The sequence below is a fragment of the Leuciscus leuciscus genome (assembly GCF_965113295.1).
Source record: "Leuciscus leuciscus genome assembly, chromosome: 16".
NCBI lineage: Eukaryota > Metazoa > Chordata > Actinopteri > Cypriniformes > Leuciscidae > Leuciscus > Leuciscus leuciscus.
This window is the reverse complement of record NC_138740.1, coordinates 40,218,726-40,238,923: the sequence shown is the minus strand read 5'-3', so window position 1 is coordinate 40,238,923 and position 20,198 is coordinate 40,218,726. Positions and strand designations below refer to the sequence as shown.

General features: G+C 40.2%; 1 long non-coding RNA gene across 1 annotated transcript; it reads right to left on the bottom strand.

Annotated features, from left to right (window-relative positions):
• Nucleotides 1-7,243: 7,243 nt before the first annotated feature.
• Nucleotides 7,244-19,095, bottom strand: LOC309477051. The gene is made up of 4 exons (XR_014198503.1): nucleotides 19,001-19,095; nucleotides 11,009-11,096; nucleotides 10,410-10,522; nucleotides 7,244-10,111 (listed from the first exon to the last, which is right to left on the bottom strand). It is a non-coding gene; the product is annotated as an uncharacterized lncRNA (long non-coding RNA).
• Between the last annotated feature and the right edge of the window lie 1,103 nt (nucleotides 19,096-20,198).

Genomic DNA, 20,198 nt, shown 5'->3' with positions numbered 1-20,198 from the left:
TACATGTATCCGTTCTCTGCCTGAGTCCAGTGAAGACTCTGCTAACGCTGTGAATTACATGTATCCATTCTCTGCTTGAGTCCAGTGAAGAACCTGCTAACGCTGTGAGTTACATGTCTCTTCCACTCTCTGCCTGAGGCTAGTGAAGAGCCGGCTAATGCCGGAAGGGCCTGCTAATGCTGGAAGAGCCTGCTGATGCCGGAAGAGCCCGTTAATGCTGGAAGAGCCTGAGGCTAGTGAAGAGCCAGCTAATGCCGGAAGGGCCTGCTAATGCCGGAAGGGCCTGCTAATGCTGGAAGAGCCTGCTGATGCTGGAAGAGCCTGTTAATGCTGGAAGAGCCTGAGGCTAGTGAAGAGCCGGCTAACGCTGGAAGGGCCTGCTGATACTGGAAGAGCCTGCTGATGCTAGAGCCGGCTAATGCCGGAAGGGCCTGCTAATGCTGGAAGAGCCTGCTGATGCTGGAAGAGCCTGTTAATGCTGGAAGAGCCTGAGGCTAGTGAAGAGCCGGCTGATGCTGGAAGAGCCTGCTGATGCTGGAAGAACCTGCTCCCGAAGAAAAGAGGATGCTGAAGGGACTTTATATTGTTTTTATTATTTAATAAAGAATATTTATTTTTAATTCTGTGTCTGCCTCCTTTGTGTCCACGGTTAGCTCCTCAGGGGCGGCACGCGGGCGGAGGGGTGGGCGGCCCGCTGGCGCTCCACCCCGACCTGTGACAATTTCACGGAATCCTGTGAGACCAGGTTGGACTTGCACATGTGTGACTTACTCCCACCTCTGTTAGCTAGTAACGTTAGAGATGATCGGTTCACGTGCGCTAGGGATCTGTCACGTAACATTTACAAGCGCCAAAACGGTAATTGTTTGAATTTCGTAATAAAATTGACAGAATCTGAGAGCTGAGTTTTTTTATATCGTCAAGTAACCTGCTCTGTCTTGTCTGTCGGTCTACGTCACTGTGTCCTCTTTGCCTCGCGATTTTTCTGTGCGTGAGAATGGATGTGTGGCGTGGCTTGAGAGCGTGTGAAAAGTGTAAATTGCGTGTGTCTCACGGTGAATGCGTGAGGGCTGGCAGCTAGCTCTGTTTCTGAAATCCTCCCACTCTACTCCGTTTTGACCACCTCATGTTTGTGTCGGGTCTCTCGCCGCCCGCGAGAATCTCATGTCACGTTCGCAATGTTCAATTAACCGACAATAATTTAATTTAATCGAGTAAATTCTTGTCGACAATTAATCGATAATCGATTAACCGTTTACATCCCTAGTTGCTTCCAGTGAATAGATGATCCTGATCCTGTTTCAAAAACATCAGAATGGTTAATGCAGATGGATGGAACACATGACAGTGACGAAATGCAGGATGCCACTACAGAATTGAATAGGTGCTTTTCTTTTAACCATTAGCTTCAAAAAGACCTGCAGATAGCAGGTAGTGTGTTCTCAAAGAAAACAGCAAGTAATGCACTCCACCGCCATGGCCTGTATGCACGCTCACCACGCAAGACTCCATTACTGAAGAAAAAAAGCATGTTGAAGCTCATTTATAGTTTGCTGCACGACATTTGGAAAAGCCAGTGAAATACTGGGAGAATATAGTGTGGTCACATGAGAGCAAAATTTAACTGTTTGGATGCCATAATACACACCATGTTTGGAGGAGAAATGGCAGTGCACATTACTCTAAAAACACATTAAATCACCATTTAGAGAATTAAAAAGACAAACCCCTGGTTTCACAGACATGGCTTAAGACTAGTCCTAGACTAAAATGTAAGTCTGAGCTGTTTCCACTGAAATAAACTTGCACTGACTGATCTTAAAAATATATCAGTGCCTTTTTAGTTTTAAGATGCACATCGGTAATGTTTTTTTCTAAGCATGTTTATAAAAATTACTTAAATGAGAAAAGAGGATGCTGGCCGACAATAATTTAATTTAATCGAGTAAATTCTTGTCGACAATTAATCGATAATCGATTAACCGTTTACATCCCTAGTTGCTTCCAGTGAATAGATGATCCTGATCCTGTTTCAAAAACATCAGAATGGTTAATGCAGATGGATGGAACACATGAGGCCATCTTCGATTTTCTTGTTCTTTTGTAATTTTAATTTGACATAATCCTGTATTTCAGTTAGACGCATTGGCACTTTAGAGAAATAGCCGCGAACGAAACACATGTAACTGTTTATAGCAACCTAATTTGCACGTAACTTAAGCCGTTGCTCCTAGCACTTTAGATTTGACACATTTTGCCGTTATTGACTTAATTGCCCGAACGAAACAGCTGTACTCACTCAAGCGGTGAGAGCATTATCTGTATATCTGTGTAATTTGCACAGCTCTCGTGTTCAGCCTCCTCGTGTGAAGACCGACTCGGGTAAAGACCAGCGACTCTACCTGCGCGACTCCACCGAGCAAGGACACCAGAAAGGCACTTAAGTATCTCCTCTTCCCTTCTTTTTCCCTCTACTTATCTTATTGTTCACCTTCATCAACATGTGCTTTCAATACATTCCTGTTATCTCTCGGCAACGTCCTTTCATCACGCGCAATAGACAGCGCAATACTGCCAATCTGCGTCCCATCCTCACATCCTCACACACTCCTCTCTCTCTTTCCGTGGGTCTATGGAATTGTCAGTCAGCAGTCAATAAAGCTGACTTCATTCCAGCCTTTGCATCTCATTCTACTCTTAGTATCTTGGGGCTGACTGAGACCTGGATCCGTCCAGAAGACTCAGCAACCCCTGCTGCTCTCTCTAGCAATTTCTCCTTCTCCCACTCCCCGCGCCAGTCTGGGAGAGGTGGGGGTACAGGGCTTCTCGTTTCTAACAATTGCAAATACTCCACGCTCTCTTCTCTATGCAACAACAACTCATTTGAATATCATGCTATTACACTTACAACTCCCATTAAAATCCATATTGTAGTCATTTATCGCCCCCCAGGTCAGCTGGGTAACTTTGTAGATGAGCTGGATGTGCTACTGTCCACTTTCCCTGAGGACGGCACCCCACTTCTAGTCTTCGGTGACTTCAACATTCATCTCGAAAAGCCACATGCAACAGACTTCACCTCACTCCTAGCCTCTTTCGATCTCAAACGACTCATCACCACAGGTACTCACAAATCAGGCAACCAACTGGACCTGGTTTACACACGCAACTGCACCACAGAAAACATCCTGGTGACACCTCTCCACGTTTCAGATCATTTCCTCATTACTTTCAGTCTACAACTCTCTACCCCTGCACCACCACCCCCACCACCAGTCACTTTCAGACGAAACCTGCGCTCACTTTCCCCCTCCCATCTTTCCTCTGCCGTGTCATCCTCTCTTCCCCCACCCTCACAATTCTCATCTCTGGATGTGAATACCGCAACGGACACCTTATGCTCCACTCTAATCTCTTCTCTAGACATTATCTGCCCCCTCTCCTCCAGGCCAGCACGCGCTACTCCCTCTAACCCCTGGTTATCTGAGGTTCTTCGGGAACACCGGACCGAACTCAGGGCAGCGGAGAGGAAATGGCACAAATCAAAAGACGCATCTGACCTGAGTATGTATCAATTTCTCCTCTCCTCCTTTTCTGTCGATGTTCATGCTGCAAAATCTTCATACTTCCACAACAAGATCAACAGCTCCTCCAACACACGACTACTCTTCAAGACATTCAACTCTCTCCTCTGTCCACCTACACCACCACCCGCCTCCTCCTTAACTGCTGACGATTTCGCGCACTTCTTCACCAAGAAAACAACAGCTATCAGCAGTCAATTCTCAGCTCCACACACACAGGAACCCAGACCGACCCCTTCCACAGCCAATATCCCTCTGTCCTCCTTTTCTTCGCTAACCGAGGAAGAAGTATCTACACTTCTCCTCTCCAGTCACCCTACCACCTGCCCGCTTGACCCCATCCCCTCACACCTTCTACAAGCCATCTCTCCCACACTTCTACCATCACTCACACACATCATCAACTCATCCCTCCATACTGGCACCTTCCCTACAGCATTCAAGCAGGCTCGGGTTACTCCACTGCTCAAAAAACCAACGCTAAACACATCATTTGTAGACAATTACAGACCTATCTCTCTCCTACCATTCATTGCGAAGACACTTGAAAGAGCTGTCTTCAACCAACTAACATCCTTCTTGTCTCTAAACAACCAGCTGGATGTCAACCAATCTGGCTTCAAGAAAGGACACTCAACTGAGACTGCATTACTGTCAGTCACAGAAGCCCTACGGATCGCAAAAGCTGCTTCCAAATCTTCAGTCCTCATTCTCCTGGATCTGTCTGCTGCCTTCGACACGGTGAATCATCAGATCCTTATGTCCACCCTCTCATCACTGGGCATCACAGGAACTTCACTCCACTGGTTTGAGTCCTATCTCACAGGTAGGTCCTTCAAGGTCGCATGGAGAGGTGAGGTATCCAGAGCACATCAGCTGACCACAGGGGTTCCCCAGGGTTCAGTTCTTGGTCCCCTCCTCTTCTCCATCTACACCACATCACTGGGACACATCATACAGGCACACGGTTTTTCCTACCACTGCTATGCTGATGACACGCAGCTCTTCCTCTCCTTTCAACCAGATGATCCCACAGTAGCTGCACGGGTCTCAAGCTGTCTGGCGGACATCTCCACATGGATGAAGGAACATCACCTGCAGCTCAACCTGGCAAAGACTGAGCTTCTCGTCCTCCCTGCCAATCCGTCTCTACAGCACGACTTCACCATCCAGCTAGAGTCATCATTAATCACCCCATCAAGATCGGTCAGAAATCTTGGAGTAACGTTTGATGACCAGCTGACCTTCACAGATCACATTTCAAAGACAGCTCGATCATGCAGGTTTGCACTGCACAACATCAGGAAAATCAGGCCTTTCCTAACTGAGCATGCAACACAACTCATCGTCCAGGCCCTGGTCATCTCTAGGCTTGACTACTGCAATGCTCTTCTGGCTGGACTTCCAGCATGTGCAACCAAAACCCTACAGATGATTCAGAATGCTGCAGCTCGTCTTATCTTCAACGAGCCCAAGAGGGCCCACGTCACTCCTCTGTTCATCTCTCTGCACTGGCTACCTCTCGCTGCTCGCATCAAGTTCAAGGCACTGACGCTTGCTTACAGAACTATCACAGGCTCAGCTCCCTCCTACTTTCACTCACTCCTACGAGTCTACATCCCTACCAGACACCTACGATCGGTCAACGAGCGACGTCTCGTGGTTCCATCACAGAAAGCCACAAAATCACTTTCCAGAACATTCTCATTCACAGTTCCATGCTGGTGGAACGCTCTCCCCACCCTCATCCGGAATGCAGAATCCCTGACAACATTCAAAAGACAGCTGAAAACCAATCTCTTCCGTGAGCACTTAACCTTATAGAAAAAAAAAAAAAAAAAAAAAAGAAAAAAAAATTTTCCTTTCCCTTTGTAACATCACTTATCAGGCTTATGCTACTCTGAATAATACCTGAACTTCGTACTTTGAGCACTTCTTGCGTTGTTGTTGCTTTTGCCTCTTTATGATGACTCGCTGAATTTTGTCCTAATTTGTAAGTCGCTTTGGAGAAAGGCGTCTGCTAAATGACTAAATGTAAATGTAAATGTCCTAATTGATCTATGGTCTAATCCTGGCTTAGTCTAAGCCCTGTCTGTGAAACCGGGCCATAGTGTGCTACTTGGATGGCTTTATTCATAGCCTGCAGGCCTACATTTACAAAGATTCGAGGGGATCTTTGTAAATGTAAGGATGGAAGATGGTGAGCATGATGCGGCAACCCTTCCCTTCTCAGACCCTCTCTACCTAAAAGCTGCATTACTTGACCCCTCCTTTGGCACCATGTGGTTAATGCATGATGTCTTGGCTCCTGATCAGACCAAGGAGGTAGTGTCTACAATGAATAAAGGTAGGTTTGTAATTAAATACTGTTCAATTTTAAATACAACACAAATTGGTCTATAAATTATTTTAGTGTAGAGTTCATGTCTGTAACTCAGTAACTATAACTTATAATCCATACATATCTTCAACATTTTGCAATGAATGTTCTGTATTTTTCAGACCTGATTATCGAAGAGGCACACAAGACCACGCCATCTCCAGCTTCCACCAGTAACCCTGAAGTCCAAGTTGGAGAGCCAGAGGCAGGGCATCAATCTGGACTTTTCACAGGTTACCGCAAAAAAACAGAAAACCAATTCGTGCTCTAGTCCGCTTATCCAGCTTAACCACTACCTTGACCTTTGTGATGGACATAATGCTCTTCAGTTTTGGTCTATAAAAAAGTACCCGCTTTTTTGGTCAAGTGTACTGAATATTGTGGCACCATGCAAGGATTCCAGGATCTGTGGTATAGGGTATCCATCGAGGTGAGTTTTAGCATTCAAACCCCGATAGTCTACACACAATCTTGACCTACCATCCTTCTTAGGCACTACTACGACAGGTGCTGCCCATGGAGACGCTGATGGCCTGACAATCTTCTTGGTTAGCAGAGTATTGATTTCAGATTCAATGAACTGCTGCTTGTCCAGAGACACTTTATATGGGCGTTTTCTGACTGGTACTTCATCAGTTGTGAGGATTTGGTGTTTTACCATGTTGGAATGTCCTATTTCATGAGTGCATACTGCGGGCCATTGCAACATTAACTTTTCCAATTGTATTCTGAACTGACCATTAGTATTAGCTTGCTGAACCAGTTTTTGGATGATCAACTGGGTTTCGTTAGATGTAGGAGGGATGGGTACAGCTATATAAAAATGTACTGTCGGTTGGGATCCATGTGGCAAGAAAGGGAAAGTTTCTTCATCTCTTCCTTCTCTGGCGGGTATGGTGTATTGTGATCTCTGAAAGTCTAAAGTAAATCCAGAATCCATCAGAAAGTCCATCTCTGGGATGATTGGCACAGTCAAATCCACATCACTCATTATGTATAATGTTAGCTCCATCTTACATCCTTGGATCTCACACTTCTAAGTCACTCTTCCAATTGCAGTCTGCTGCTGTCCATTGGCGAGAACAAATGCTTGTCCATCACAGGGCTGATATGACTCATTCTTGCTCATCTGGCTTTTTAATGAGAGAGAGTGTGCTACCAGTATCTGCCATTGCTGTACAGTATCGATCTTGTAAAATAATAGGGATGGTGACAGTCTTGACTCCAGACAGTTTATGACATACAACTTTGCATACAATATACAAAATTTATTAACAATATGTTCAATGTCATCAGAATACAAATGAGGTAAGAAGAGTTAACAATGAGCTGAAAAATATGATAGAGAAAAAGAACGAGGACAAGATATTAATCTATACATCAGTTACACTGGACAATTTTTGTCATGTTATGTTTAAAAAAAGTTTCATAAGAAATGTTAATGCAGGGTCCAAAGATGAGAAGGCAAGTTTTAAAGTTGAGCCACTCACACACGGATAATGCATATTTTATAAAAATATTAAAAGGAATGGAACTGAAAATATCAGTGCTCGCTCCTCTATAAGCGCAACATGTTTAATGGATTTTTTTGTTTGATTTTTGTTGCAAAAAGGTAATGAAGTTTCAACTGTAATAGTTCACATATTCAAAACGATGAATAGTTTATTGGCATTCGGTGACTACAGTAATCTACAGCAGTGTTGACAACAGTGGCTGAAATTAACCTCTACAAACACATCTGTCCTAATAGAGTGTATATCAGCTATATAAGCTATAGCCAGTGCCTCCACAGTCCCGTCAGTAATGCTCAGGACAGTCTCTGACTCGATAAAGACACAACAATATTACAAATAACTCCTTTTCTGATTTCCATGCAAGCTCTGGTTAATATTTGTATATAAACTTAGTACTCTTCTAATCTACTTTGTGCACTTTAAAACAAGTCTTTTTAGGGATAGTTCACCCAAAACTGTCTACTGACTTCTAATTTATGGACAAAAAATATTGTCTTTTATGTTCTACAGAAGAAAGGAAGTTATCCAGCTTTTGATCGACATGAGGGCATATGTACATTGTCAATTTTCATTTTTGAGTGAACCATCTTTTTAATACATTTACATTTTATCACTTAGCAGACTTACAAATGAGGAGAACAATAGAAGTTAAACTGACAATATTCAAGTGCTGTGAATAATAGGGTGAATAGTAGGCTAGTTATTTGGTAAAAGAGTATAATGTACATGCATTAGGAACACAAGCAAGACTATGACATTAAACTACTTGATGTTGTTGATCTGTCAGTCTATCGGGGGAATTAATGAGAATAAACCGTGCTTTATACAACTCTCCTCTCCATCGTATGACACAGATCGTCAGCAGAAGCATCAACGGCACATCAATACATCTTTAATAAAACTCTGTTTATCATATGTGTTTAATGGACCGCAAACAGAGCAAATGAGTTTTGAGTTTTATGAGTCAAGAGTTATCTCTAATAAACCTAAATATCATAGAAAGGAAGGGTGTGTGCAGTGAGAATGAACATTAGGCGCGTTTCCATCACAGATTTGAGCAAAACTTCAGCGATTTTTTAAAACGTCGACAAAAAATGACGGCGTTTCCATTAACCGATGCCATGTGACTATAACTTCATTTTTCCACTCGCAATAAGTAAAATCTCTCCAAAAACCATGGCAATGGACATTGGTAGGATTATGTACTATATCCCGGCCACTGCACTGGCCATTATTATTAATCGCAGGAGATGTGTGTGTGTTATCCAAGCATTAATGGTAAGGAACGGCCCTTATTATACGTGTGAGCGGCACATATGAGGAGTTTCTGGGTGTTTCTCCCTCAGATCTGCTTCGAGGTCTTGATCGTGGCATTTTGAGGTTTAGAACCAATATTCCTGTAATTATTTTGTCTTATAGGGCCTATGAATTTCATAAAGAGCTCAGTCTCGTCTTATGTCCAAACACACCGCGTCATCTACGTCAGCTGACCTGTAAATGCGCAAAAACTGTTATTGAAGTTTTGCGAAATATTTCTTTTTCGAACTGCCTGAAAAACCTCCTCATGCGAGCGGAGAAAAATTTTTGCGATAAATGGGAGTGTTTTGTTGACATGTTTCCATTGGGCGTATTTTCAATTCGCAATTGCAATTTGAAGGGTAATGGAAACGTGGCTATTGACTTGATTTATTGAGTGCAGATGTTTAAACTGAACAGCAGGCGGTCTGTGAATGAGACGCGGGCTTTTGCATTGAAACACAGCAGGCAAACACTGCACTACTGTCTCGAGAGTGTTCGTCCCAGCTGTGTGTCGAACACTGATCTGTGTCAGTTCTACAACAGCAATTCATTAACCCTCCAACATCAGGCCTCAAGAACACGTACAATACACAGTCAGCCAGTGATTTCAGAAACATGAGACAAAAAAAAACACCTACACTGTTGTGAGCTCCTAAAATATCATCTATAACGATCATGATTAGAAAGGGGAGGATGAGAAAAGTGTAAGTCAGAAGCACCACGAACAAACTTCCCAGAATTTGTTTGCGCTTTAGAGGAGTAAGCGATATTGCGCGTGAAAGACCACGACAAGTGCCAACAAAACACAGAATGATTATCGGGTAGGGGATTAAACAGATGATCAGTATGGTCAGTTCGCTAAAGTCTATGACTGATCTTAAAAGAGGAACAACCCAGATGATCACAGAAACGCCACAGCAGACTTTTAGTGAATGAGATCTGTACCAGATAGGAGGAGAAACCAGAAGATATCGTTCAAAAGCAACACATGCCATAAAATACAGACCCACAATCAAACTATGCAAATATACTTCACCCCCCTGCCCTGTGAATATTATTATTAATATACAAATGATCTGAATGAGATCTGAAAGAATCAAATTAAAAACAAACACTGGAGTGGAGCGATTAGATGTGATAAGACCACACAACGCTAACAGAGTTAAGATCGTGACTAGAATCTCAGTGCCTGAAAAGATCATGATAAATATTATTGTTGAACACTTATGTTCCATGACAATCTCTTCAATCTGATGGGTCCATTCATCTTCATAATTTACTCCACTTGATCCGTCGATGCTGGCCATTGTTTCATGAAATCTTGACAGGCAACACTAAATAACAAACCAGTCATTAGTTTTAAAAAATGCATTTACTATTTACTAATTTATTAAAAACATGCCATAACTTTTCTGTGTGACTGTTGAAATAAAGTTTCCTCAGTTTGCTTTAGAGGAGACGTGTGTAATGTTAGAAAGCTTGAAATATGTGAAATGTAAGATTAAAGTTTGGAAATCCTCCATTTGAACAATATCACAGAAGCAAGAATGCTGTTGTTCTGAATATTCAGTCCAGCACAGCTGCAAGTGTACAATGGTTTATTAAACTGGGAATAAATCTTGAAGAACTTACGTTACTGACAGGAGTGTGTGTTTCGTCTGCAGGTCAAAGCAGAAGTTTGTGGAGCAACACACAGACTGACAGATGTTTCACAAGTTTCCACTGCTCTTCATTCACTGCACACACTGTAAAAACACACATCTTAAAGCTTGTGGATCTAATGTAGGAAATGCCTGAGATTACAGACTAACTATTTGATCCAACGTGTGAAACTGTAATTACCTTAAAGACTCAATTAACTAACAATGGTAGTTTGAAAAACCAGTCTAACTTTCACAAATGCTTCGGCTCAACTACGACGACTGAAGTAATCTGAAAACGCTTTATATCTGATGCTTACATTTTTTAAAGTTCACTCAGTGTTTATTCATATCCTCAGCAGAATCAGAAACACATGAATGATCGCGAGAGAAAGTGGTTCTGACAGGACCTTAAAAAACACTTCCAAACCAAAACCTGCTTTAAACAATTCCATCGTAATTTCTTTAGTTTCTTCTACACATAATCAAGCACACTAGAGAGTCAACAAGCTGAACAACATGTGCTAACGTTTGAATAAAGGCTGAAACACAACGACACAATAAATCCCACATGAGACGACATGATCTTACCGGGAATCAGACTGAAGACTGAAGATGCTGCTCATCAGGAGATGATGGTGTTTATGAGCTCCTCACGTTCTTTTATAGCCTGAATTAACTCCAGAAACACCAAACACAGATGCATTAAACATCATTAGCAGTTAATGAACATGCAATCGCATCAGCAATCAGCCAAACTCCACAATATAAAACCATTTAAAGCCACAAGTGTTATAGAAAGGAAAATGTGAATAGCCAGAAATACAGTGATATAATACTCAGATTCTGTCATACTGTACATTTATCAAATTATGATTAAGCAGTAAGGGCTAAATAAAAATGTCATGAGGTTGAAGGACAGGGTAAGGTGACAAGACAACGCAAGCACACAGCCCAAACAAATGGCCATGTGCTTACACATAAAACATGAGTCTGTCATGATCCTGCCTCAAGACAAGAGAAGATCTGGGACACAAAGCCAGAATCATGACAAAAAACATCAGTAAAGACAAAATATTATAACAACTTTTACTACTGAAAACAAAATCACTACATGTTTATTTGCAGTTTCATTCCAGACACTGATGTTTGTGAATCACCGCATCAATCCGTCAGTAAACGCTGAGTTAGTTTGATTCTGCACTGCGCTTTAATAATGTTCCCCTAATGTGTGTGATGTAGTGATACATGTAAAGTATACTAACTGTATCCAAACGAGAAATGGGCATTTCTGTTAAATATTTACAAAAAATGCGTTCCAAATGTTAAATTAAATATTGATGAAAAGCTAATTCATGTTTAAATATTGTGAACACTAGACTTTTCCACAGTACGGTACACATGAGGAACAATCAAACAGCATCTCAGCTTATGGTGAATAATGACAGTAATGAACACTTTCATCAACATGTTGATAGTGAACACAAAAGTGATGTTATGTATATATTTCACATATGATGAAATATGATGATTATATAACAGCTAAAATCATCAACAATACAGTTTTTATGCATTCTGTAAAGTTTCTGTCATGAAGGATGTAACTTGAAGCACTTCTACTGAGTTTCATAATTGATTTTCTTCCATTAGAAAACTCTTCCCTATTGAGTGGATGTGAGTGATTTTTTTACTCAATTTTCAAAAGCTTGTCATTAAGAGATTCAGTATGATTGCACATTTCCTCATTTCCCATCAGCATTAATTCATTATGAATGTAATGAATGAATAGCACTGATGTTAACTGTTTCCTACTGAAAGTATCTGCACAATATACTGGACTATCTGTGAGTTGAATATGCTTATGTGGACTTAAATCCCGACTAGCATGAATTTAGATTTTGAAACAGATTTTGGTGAACAAAAGTGAGGTGACGGCAGCACTCGGGTCGCAGAAGTCTCTTCTCCAACTGAAAATCACACGCCTGTCCTCAGTTATCATGCCAATTAAGGACATGAATGTGTAACAAATTAGCTCAAGGGGAAATATTAATAATAGCCTATGCCATGCATTTTCAGAAGTGCTGGGTACAGAGACGCATTCATTTTTTCTCTTTCGCACAGGTCATGTTTTGAAAGATGATAAAGATAAAAATGTATACAGAAATGTGATGTCCGACTCGTTTTATTAAGAAGAAAGCCTCAAGTTTTCAAAAAGCATAGACATATGACCCACTATTCTGCTTCATAAGTACCATGTTGACAATATGACATGACGTGTTTTAATGTATCTAAATGTAGCAGAGCGGGCGTGGGTTGACTCAAATTGATATAATTTCCGACTACGCCACCTGGGGAATTTCACCCCAAGAATTTAACACAACCTCTTAACACTGGCACACACAGGTTCTAATCACTGTTGGAATCAGAGACATAGGTAATGAAAAAGATTTTATTAATTAAAGCTGCAAGCAGCATTTATCGGGGTTCAAGCAGTTAAGGCCTTTAAGGCCTTTAAGCACACAAGCATCAAAAGACATTAAGTTTTATTTAGCAAGCATTTAACAACTGCCATCATAGATGAAAAAGTCAATTTACAGCCAATACAGGCAGTTTACTATAGGAAATATATGGTTTTAAAGCGTTTTTACAGTTATAGCACCTTTTGCCTAGTCTTCTTATAGTCTTGCCTGATCTCCACCACTTTTATTAGTAGTACTCAAAGTGTGCCCATATATATGTGTCAGATTTGTTGTAAATATTAAATTTTGATAAGGAGTTTAGATAATAATATTCAGTGGCGTAATGAGCCACCACCGGGCCCTTAAGTAGGATTATCAAGGCGGGCTCCTTGATGACGCAATTGATGACATTGATGACGCAATGTCCGCGAGTTGGCTACCATGAATAGGGCAGGATATGATCATACACAGCATATAAGAGATGAGATGACTAACAAAATCAGGAGTAGCCTACGCTCACCAAAAACAAAACAAAAAAACAACAATAAAAACAATGGGGACAGGGCACTATAAAACATTGTTAGGCCTAAGTCCAAATACATGAAAAAGATGCTCTCTTACATTATTGCAGGATTTTCCGAGCTTTCCTTTGTGCAACTGCAAAGTTGTCGATTAGATCAGCATTGTGCGCACAGGCATTCTCAATTGACCCTTCGCAGGGAGTTTGATTGACAGGCGATCTGACTAATCATAATCCGCCATTTTGTCCAACAAAGCAGTCAGGAGAGTTAGTAGATTAACATAGGAGGATTTAAATTTGAAAAACAAGGTGTACTGACGTCTTAGCACTTTAAAACAACATTCCTTTTATGTTCATTCATGTTTATTTTAATGCTTTAAATTAACTAGAAGGAAGAGATGATCGGTTCACAAGCAGCTTTAACTGAGCCTCGAGTCTACAGCGATCTGTCAGACACATTAAAGAGTCACAAAACGGTATTTATTGTTTAAATGTCTCTAAAAAAATGACTACATTTGAAAGGTGAGACTTTGTTTCATATCAAAAGTACTTGTCTGTCACCGCGCAGTCTTTTTTCTGATCCGCAATGTATTTTTCACTGCGTGAGAACTTGGTGTGGTGTGAGAGTGGCGTCGCTTGTCAGATATAGCAACAGTAACTAAAGTGGGCGGGTCTTTGCGACCGGTCATTGACAGTATGGACGGGGATTCGCCAGTCCCAATTCAAAACAAATTTCATCACAATCTATCATTGTTCGTTTCAAACATGTGAGAGCATCAAAATGATCCATGGGTGAAATTGATTGGATTTAATTAATTTTTTTGTCAGTTCCTATCATAATTTTAACATTTTGGCGTTATTGTTTAGCTATTTACCTATGTTTTCAAATTTCCTTTGTTTTTTTGTTGTTGTCTAGATCAGACTAACGGCTTTGAAGATAACCACAATTTTTTTAAACTCAGTTCCTATCATAATTTTAACATTTTGGCGTTATTGTTTAGCTATTTGCCTATGTTTTCAAATTTCCTTTGTTTTTTTGTTGTTGTCTAGATCAGACTAACGGCTTTGAAAATAAAAATCCACAATTTTTTAAAGCTCTAAATGACACTTACAAAAACCATAAGGCGAAACCTGGCATGTTTGGTATTGTTGGACTCGGCAAGGATTCTTAGGAGGTCACTCCTGTGAAAAAAACACGGGCTTCCTTGAAACTTTTAAGGCTCCTTCAAGGCTTTGTGCCAATGACGTATACTGAGTTTTTTGAGATACACCAATGTTCTCATAGACTATCATGGCACCCTGGACAAAGACACTGCGTGCCACTTTTCAGTAGACTAACGGTTGGGTGCGCTTATAGCTATTTTCATGATTTTTTTCACTGTTATAGCGCCACCAAGTGGCCAATTGTCACGACTTTTTTCATGTCAACTCAGATTGAGCTTATGAACATGTGTCCCAAGTTTAGTGAAAATATCTCATTCCGTTCACAAGTTATAACCATTTTATAGCGCCACCAAGTGGCCAATTCTCATGATTTTTTTTCACGTGACCTCAGAATGAGCTCATGAACATGTGTCCCAAGTTTTGTGAAAATATCTCTTTCCGTTCACAAGTTATAACCGTTTTATAGTGCCACCTACTGGCCAATTGTTGCGATTTTTTTTCAAGTGATCTCAGATTGAGCTCAGGAAGATGTGTCCCAAGTTTAGCAAAAAAATCTCTTTCCGTTCACAATTTATAACCGTTTTAGTAAAAGTGGCCCTGGTGCCATCAAAGATTTTGGTTCCCCTTATCGACCGTTAATTGAAATTTTGAATTTTTTGGATGATTATTGATTGTCAGACTCCAGAGAATATTCTTGCAGTGGTTTGGTTCCAATTGGTCGAAAAACCAAGGAGAAGTTCGCAAAAATAGGTTTTTCAAAAAAATGCAATTTACTCAAAATTGGCGCCTGAAGGGCGAGCAAATCGGAGATAGCCATTTTGTCCGCCTTGAGCCAAGGATTCCAACGATATAAGACACTTGATCCTGGGACAAACGGTCTAAGAGTTATGAGCGATTTAGTACTTTTGGTTGCTGTAGCGCCACCTATGGGCCAATTGGGGTCATACTCTGATAGGTTGTCCCCAAATTGAGGCCTACCATCTGGCCAGGTTTCACGTCTCTAGGCCTTACGGTTTGTCCTGCACGATGCGTTTTACGAATCCTTACAATTACAATAGGGTTTCAGCATTTCATGCTTGAACCCCTAATAAGAATGAAGGCTTTTTGCCAGTTATAGCGCCACCTATGGTCCGATCTCCATGAAACTCTGCATGCTTCCTCACCATGTTCTGACACATATGCTCATCAATTTTTGTGAAGTTCTGAGTTTCCATTTGGGATTTATAGGCTTTTTAGTGTATTTTGCCACGCCCCTTTTCTAAATGACCCTGTTACAGCCACCCAAATGCAAAAGTTCAACTTGTTTTCGATAATTATTGATCTAGAGAGTCCAGAGAATTGTCCTAGACTGGTTTGGTTCCGATCGGGCCAAAAACCAGGGACTAGTTCGCAAAAGTAGGTTTTGGACAAAATCCGACATAGCAGAAAATTTTCCCTGCCTACATCCAAATCGGAGATAGCCATTTTGTCCGCCTTGAGCCAAGGATTCCAACGATATAAGACACTTGATCCTGGGACAAACGGTCTAAGAGTTATGAGCGATTTAGTACTTTTGGTTGCTGTAGCGCCACCTATGGGCCAATTGGGGTCATACTCTGATAGGTTGTCCCCAAATTGAGGCCTACCATCTGGCCAGGTTTCACGTCTCTAGGCCTTACGGTTTGTCCTGCACGATGCGTTTTACGAATCCTTACAATTACAATAGGGTTTCAGCATTTCATGCTTGAACCCCTAATAAGAATGAAGGCTTTTTGCCAGTTATAGCGCCACCTATGGTCCGATCTCCATGAAACTCTGCATGCTTCCTCACCATGTTCTGACACATATGCTCATCAATTTTTGTGAAGTTCTGAGTTTCCATTTGGGATTTATAGGCTTTTTAGTGTATTTTGCCACGCCCCTTTTCTAAATGACCCTGTTACAGCCACCCAAATGCAAAAGTTCAACTTGTTTTCGATAATTATTGATCTAGAGAGTCCAGAGAATTGTCCTAGACTGGTTTGGTTCCGATCGGGCCAAAAACCAGGGACTAGTTCGCAAAAGTAGGTTTTGGACAAAATCCGACATAGCAGAAAATTTTCCCTGCCTACATCCAAATCGGAGATAGCCATTTTGTCCGCCTTGAGCCAAGGATTCCAACGATATAAGACACTTGATCCTGGGACAAACGGTCTAAGAGTTATGAGCGATTTAGTACTTTTGGTTGCTGTAGCGCCACCTATGGGCCAATTGGGGTCATACTCTGATAGGTTGTCCCCAAATTGAGGCCTACCATCTGGCCAGGTTTCACGTCTCTAGGCCTTACGGTTTGTCCTGCACGATGCGTTTTACGAATCCTTACAATTACAATAGGGTTTCAGCATTTCATGCTTGAACCCCTAATTATTAAAAGACATAATGGTTATAAAAAGCATTGACCAGCAATCACTCTCATCTATTTGTTTACTTCTATCGTTGGCAGCAGAGGAACCTGGGCGTACCCACAGGGGCAGTCTCAAGATATCACCCTTATGAAAATTACTCTATTCACAGTGCACACACTCAACGACTCATGTCAGAGAAGACCACGACACACAGTGAGGACGTCACCACCTAAATGGTCACTCGTCTGCCCCCGGGTGCCCAGGCCCTGCCAACAAACAAAAGAAAAAAAAATACATTATCAAGCAGTGATATGCAAAAAGAACAAAATTATATAACCATAAGTCCATTAGACTTCTACTAATAGACTATGGGCACTTTTATGTACTTTGGTCATATTTTTAAAAAATACATATAATTTTGGACAAAGTCCTCTTTCTTTTTCAAACTAACAAAAAAACCTCTTTAAAAACTTTTAAAACCGTGATAGGTGTCAAAATCACTGTTTTATCCCTGTCGCACACCCAGACAACTTCAACAATGAAAATACAGTTTAAAAGTATGACTTATCTGGTAACTATTAATATACCTAAATTAAGCACTAGTAAAATAATTAAAATACATTATAGTATTTAATGTGAGACCACCATCAATATTACTTTTTATACAAAATATAGCTGTCGCACAGTATTGGTGTCATTTCCACCACAACACTCTAATGTCCCTTTAAAAAGTTTGTGTGAAAGATTGTTTAGGTGGTTTCTATGGAAATGTTCAGAGACATCAGAGCACATGTTGGACATGGAGGCAATTTTAAATTTTCATCAAGAACAAAATAAGAAAAATCAAGGTAAATATTGCTTGATCAGTTAATATATTTATTCTACGTCATTTCCAAAAATGCTGTACCTTCATGGGTGTTTTTAAAAAGTTAAAACTTTGAGTATTTTGCATACATGAAATGCTAAGTATTAATTCAAAGCTAATCAGTGAAGCTATCTTCCATTTTTTCACAAGAAACTACAGAAATGTCATTTCCACCACGATATGGATTGCAAGAGTGGATTGACTTTGTGAATTGAGTTTACTGAGTGTGATGAGTTTAAGAGTTTTTCAAATAAATATTTCTCTAAATATTACTGTTTCTCTACATTCACGTTAATTCATTGTCATTTCCACCACCCTGTCATTTCCATCACCACACACATTTTTTAAAAACATTTAAAAAGTTCTCATCACACATTAAAAATGTATCCACAATTTAAGAGATCATGCTCTACTTAATATAAAAATTCAAGGTATTTATTTTCTAAAGCTCTTGCCCAAACCAATATTAAATTTCAGAGTGTGAAGTTCATCATTTGGTCCTTAGGGCAGTTAATTTATCTCATTGACAAACGTATAATTATTGTACACTGTGGAAAAACTGATAAAACTAGTTACAAAAATGATCTTAGACAATTCTTCTAAGTTTTTTTCCGTTTTTAAATAACAGCTGTGGAGATGTGGTAGAAATGACATTTGTTCATTCCAGGTCGGAATTTTTTTTAAATATTAACAATTTCTCTTGTAATCTATCATACAGACCTTAAAACTAGACAAATTATTTAAATTTATGAGACTGTGTTACGTGACTTTTGAACAAGTTTTTTTAATTCAACTTCACAAGCCTAAAAGTGCCCCTAGTTGAAGAAACGCCCTGAAACAGAACAGCAGCCGATGAGGAGCAGAGCAAACAGCACTTAATGATGAAGCAACGGGCAGATCATTCTCATGCAGGACGCCGCTATTGTCCTTATCGCGTGCCTACACAAAACAAAAAGGTGTTACACAGCGATTCCCTCTCCCTTGGCTTCACGCTCGAGCAGTATACTCACAACAAAACATGCTGTCCCGGGATTACTATCCCCAAACTATGCGGTGGATGGAGCCAGATGTCTCCGACAAAGCTCGTTGACAGAAAGCGCAGATAGATCTTACACTGCGTTTAGCATACAGATTAGTCAGATTACCCGCTCAGCCAAAGCAATCCATAGAAACTTAATTTACAAAACACCGTCGCATACAAATTTCCCTTACCTGTCTCAAATGTCCACATTCAACTCTCCAGAAAGCACAAAGACCGGCAATCAGCACCGACAGTGGGTAAGCAGCCTCAGCGATCTTTTACGAGCAACGCCTTCTTATTCTTCTTCTTGTTGAATTTTTATTGGCAACAAAATGGTGTATTTCCGCCACCAACTGGTATGGAGTGTGGACCAAGACGACCCCCCCCCCCCCCCCTCTCTTTTTTTAAATTTTTTTTAAAATTTTTTTTTAATTTTTTTTATTCTCTCCCACAAATTAGATTTCTCAAGAAACTGACGAATAAAAATATAACACTCATTTCTCGAGTTATTTTGCAGAATATACTTTGGTATAAATTGCATTTTTATTTTTTTTCAATTATGAATTAACAACCTTCTTTCATTCTCATATTTCTGACAATGCATTAAAACACGTTCTACTGTTTCCTCTTGCCCACAATAATCACATCTTTCCGTATCATGTTTACCCATTTTATAAAGTGTAGCCTACTATTTAATCTTGTGTGTCCAAATCTCACCCTTGATATTACTATTTCTTCTCTCCTGTTTTTCCCTGTAATTCTCATCTCTCCCACTTTCCTTTGAATTCTATAGAACCTCCGACCTTTTTTCTCCTTATCCCACTGTTTTTGCCACCTTTCCTTTAGTTCTCTTCTTGATAATACTCTTAATTTCATTCTTACTTAAATTAACAATTAAATTAATGTCATTGTTTTTAACTGCTTCTTTATCTGCAATTTCAGTACCTTGGACACCAACATGTGCAGGCACCCACAAAAATACTACTGTAATCCCCATAATTTGAATTCTGTATATTGTTTGCATTATCTCCATTAAATTATCTGGTCTACTTTCTGAATGACTGTATTGTAAACTAGCCAATGATGAACATGTAGCGCCCTTCTCCCTTCGATTTAAGTGGGAGGGGCCCTGGGTAAGTTTATTTTTAGATCTCTCTAAGTAGCCTCTGAATATTATTAATTTTATTTCAATAAACCCTTATCTTTTCAATTAGTGTGCTTAATAATAGACTAAAATAACCACAGAGTCTGAAGTAAAATATAAACTTTTAGTAGTTTACTCAAAAAAAAAAAAAAATCAAATAGCAATTGGAGATAAAATAAAAGTTAACCCTTTAAAGTTTTACAATAAAAGGATCTTTCCTCCTTCAAACTCAAATCAACAATTTA